Raw genomic sequence first — 4,643 nt, 5'->3', positions numbered from 1 at the left:
GGACCACCACAATGGGTGAGATACCGTTGGTCATGTTAATTTGGACGTCTAGTTTCTGCCACACTAGATGGCAGCACCGAGACTCTATTTGGATGCTAAAGTGCACTAGGAATTTAATTTTGCCGGAAATGCCAAGAGCCAATAAGGCACTCCAGGGATCTTTTACATGCCGCATAATCATACGACATGGCCGCTGAGGATTTTCTGCATCCCGAAAATCCGGTGTCTTGTCCGGGGATCGAACCCGCAGACTTAGGCTCAGAAGGAATATATATATTTATATATATATATATATCGGCTAAAAGATTATGACGGCGAAAGCAGAGATTTTTATTCGCTACCCTAGAAGCGCGCATAATTTACATAGATTGTAAATAATTCGTAAAACATTTTTTTAATAAATTAATTTGCTCCATAATTTATTATTGAATAATGTATCAAACAGCAAGATATTCTTTGTATGCTTAAGGTATTTTGAAATCTATCATGTTATAATAATTATTAAGTTATGATAAGGAAATTTTAGATGTAGAAGAAAAATGCTCTTTAAAACTAAATGATGCAAATAATATTTACTGTTACAGAAACTAAATATGTAGTGATGAAAATATTCAATTAAAACGATTAAATATAAAATTTTGACTCATAAAATATACAAACCATTTTAAGTACAAAAGCTTGCGAAGTCTACTACGAAAAAAAACCTTTAAATTAAAACATTAAATTTTACACGAATTTTTCTCAACATCCACAAACTTGCCAACATCCAGACAAGAAACCTATATAAATCAATGATGAACTGAAAGATTCTATCATTCTTTTATTCCATAAAGTAGTGGGAGGATGGGAAGATATAGAATACTTTAAACAGAACAAAATCGTCTTTATCATCTAACTCCCTGTTTCAACCTACCTTTTTACCAGAGATGATTAGAAGTAAATGTTCCAGCAATTCTGCTTACCTGTGCGTGCCAATATCAGTTACCCATGTTTGTTCGCTAAAATGAAACAGCGGGCGTATAAACGAACATTTTTCCTCTTTTTTTTATGTTTAAATTTTTTTTTTCGATCGCAGTCTATTATTGTGAAGACAACTCCTAATGGACTTCGTAACTCCTTTCTGTACTGCAAATTTTTTCTTCTTCTCAGGTACATTCATCATTCTGTTCGTGACGTAATTAGAATGTAGAAATTGATTTTATTCGGTCTAAAATGAAAGTGCTACTTTTCTAAGTATGCTGCTATAAAATTCTTAATGAAGTGAACTACATATTTAAATAATGAGAAAAACGAATTATTTGGACCATTTTATCGATATTACATGTTAATTAAGACACAAAATCGTCCATCAAAATCTATTGAACATTTTTTCGATGATTGAACGCATAAAAGTCAAAACAATCGGACAAGTTTTCAAACTATTTTTAAAAAAATGGACTACTCTATAAAACTTTCGATTTACTGATCGGATTTTCCCGTTCTAGGATTCAATGATAATGGTTCGAGGGGGTGACCTCAAATATGCTAATTAATTATTGCAGACGATATCTTATGTGACGAAATCAGACATAAAAGCATTCTTTCTTTGAATAAACATAAAATTTTCACGTCGGATTCGGATTTTTGTACGCCAATAAATAAAGAGGTAGTCGCAATCTGGTAAATATGGCCTATAATATAAATTTGGTCAGGAGAGGGGGTCGAGAGTTTGGACCATTTAATGTTAACTTTATTCTTTAAGTCTTCCGCTATATATCGTAAACTTCTTAAAAGAGATGAAAAATTTTTTGCATACAATTATAAAATTCGTTTATCCTTAGAAAATTTCAAGAACAAAATAACTTTTAGTAAATGATTATTATTTATTATTATTTTAGTCAATAATAGTTGAGAAAAATTTGAATTGTAAAGTATACAATATTTTTTTAAATTTTTTTAAAATAATGTTATTATGCAAGGCCAAAAAAAAGAAAGATTTTGTTTTGAGCAAAATCGTTCGAATAGTTCATGAGAAACAAATATGCAACCATGAGCCTCGATGGCTCAGGGGATAGAACGTTCGCCTCCCAATAAAGTGACCCGGATTATAATCCCAGTGATAGCTTATCAATACGAATACCACACCAGACTCGCACTAATCATAGTACTGACGTAATATATCCTCAGTGGTAGGTGGATCATAAGTTAGAATAGTTCCCTTGCCGTCTGGCTAACCATGGGAAGTTTTCAAGGTTTTCTTCTCCATGTTAGTTCCATCAAAAGATCCTCCACGATGGCAAATTTCTCTCAGTATTTGATTGAGGAGTTCCATAGTCTTTGGATTGGGTCCAAAAATACAAGTCTACGGAGTTGAACATTGGTAGTCATAAGCTCCAAATTGGGTTGGCTAATCAGTGACGTTTATAAAATAATATGAAATATACAACCGTTAATAAAAAAGAATTGTGTTATTCGGTATAAATAATTAAACCACACATTTTTACTAAATAATTTCAACGCTGTTGCTAATGTCGTCGGCCATTAAGGCAGAGGGGGAGTGATTGTTCTTGTTTTCCTATGGCGCCATCTTTGGCCTGAAATACGACTTCTGCCACACCCATACGTCCCACCGGTTTATAGGGTGTACCCATTCATTCTTATACAGACCGTAACTTTGACCTGAACCAGAGCACGATCAATCTCCAATTCAGTACCCCAAGAGGTATTGATTTGTTATGGGAACATGGAGAACTTCGTGATCAGACGTGCACCAGTCACTTACAGTTTAAGGAGCACCAGTCACCATTTACTACGCGGGGAGTCTTCGACCGCCTGGATTCGAACTCCTGTTCTCACAAACGCGTGTCCAACACCCTTCCAACCAGGCTATCCCGGCCTATAATTTCAGTAACTGAAGATAACGCGTGACTTAGAAAATAACTATAAGATCACATAGTGTTTCGTTTGCATTCATTAGTTTTCGAAAAATAATCCTTTCAAATTCCCCTTTTAATTTCAATTAAACAACAAAAGAGACGTCTATTATTGACACATTGATTCGCTCATTTTGGCCTTTCCTGAGATCTGATCGCATCTAATACTGAATGAAAGTGTCAATAGAAAAGAGTAATAATTACATCACGGAAACTATTTTCCGGGAATTGTTCTCACTGCAAAACAACTCATCGCTGTCCCCTTGGGATAACAATAAAAACTAAAAGAGAAAAACGTGGAAGCCATTATGAGTAAATATAACTTCTGGTTAACACTTTATCATTCCCCCTTGCTGAAAAATAAATGAACACAGCGAGGAAATTCACCCCAGCACAGTTTGCAATTCCGAGTAAGGTGAGGCTATTAAAAACACACTATTTTCACACTTTGCGCCATTTTCTTTTCATATACACTGAAAAAAATTCCGGATCAAATTACAGTGAAAAGTATTGAAACTCCGAGTGCTGCATTCGTAAAATCCATTATACTGTAAAATCTTTTTCACCGTAAAATTTTAAACTGTATTTTCTATTATTTAATTAATATGATTGAGTGGTTTTACTGTAATTATTACTATTAAATCACTAAATCATTGTAATCATATAAATATTACTGTAAAAAATGCAGTACAATGGATTTTTGCTCCACAAAAATTTTCGGGGAAAAGTAGTGGCACCCTGAGTTCCGGAACTTTTTACCATAATTTGAAGCGGAATTTTTTACCGCTAAAGGTACATAAGTATAATAGCAATGAAATTTAACTATGTTTCTTCATTTAGGTTTTATATTTAAATGAAATTAAGTTATAAAATCTAAATGAAGAAACAGCAGTATTTCACGCGCTAAATGAACATTTCAAATGCCTTGCAAATTGTCTACAAAATATTTTGAATTCCCTTATTATATATATCCAGGATTAGTCTAAATTATTTCGGCAATATAAAAGGGTTGATATACAAGCAATGAAGCTTATTATCACGAAACTTTATATAGAAAAGGATATCTTTTCTAATAATATTGAAATAACTGTTTAAATAAATCATAAGTTGAAAATGGGAATTTTTTTTTTAAATACAAAAAGGCTCCGCCCACTGTTCGTTTCATTCACCAATCCCCATGTCTGCATCCTATTTTTCATGTTTTTTCCACCTTAAAAGGCGATATTTTACAAAAAAACGAAATCAACGTATAAATAAAGAACATTTCTTTAAAAAATACGAAATTACTATAATTTTATGAAAGAATATTTTGTTAATATGTTAATCGTAACAAAATAAAAAATCACCTGGTTTCAAAAATAAATCAATCCTACAATCAACTTCGAAAAATGAATCAACTCCTTGAAAACTCAACTCCTTATGAAAAACTTATTGACTTACCTGGATTGGAAAAAATAAATTAGAAATAATTCTACTATTTATAGATATGTACATTATTATAACAATGTAAATTGGTAACGATTTTCCGCCTTTATCTCTTCCCAATCAAGTCTTTTATATTTTTGAACTCTTTAATGCGAATATGAAGATTTGGCAGCATCTAAAGGTCTGGTTTCTTAGGACAAGCGCCTTATCTGGACGTCGGCGTGACGTCAACGTCCCGCTGACGCCAACAAAATACTGGTTTGTTAGCTCAAGGCCTGGTTTCTTAGAACTAATATTGAGTAATAG

The sequence above is a fragment of the Parasteatoda tepidariorum genome, chromosome 8 (genome assembly GCF_043381705.1).
Source record: "Parasteatoda tepidariorum isolate YZ-2023 chromosome 8, CAS_Ptep_4.0, whole genome shotgun sequence".
Lineage (NCBI taxonomy): Eukaryota > Metazoa > Arthropoda > Arachnida > Araneae > Theridiidae > Parasteatoda > Parasteatoda tepidariorum.
Note: the sequence above shows the minus strand (reverse complement) of the source record.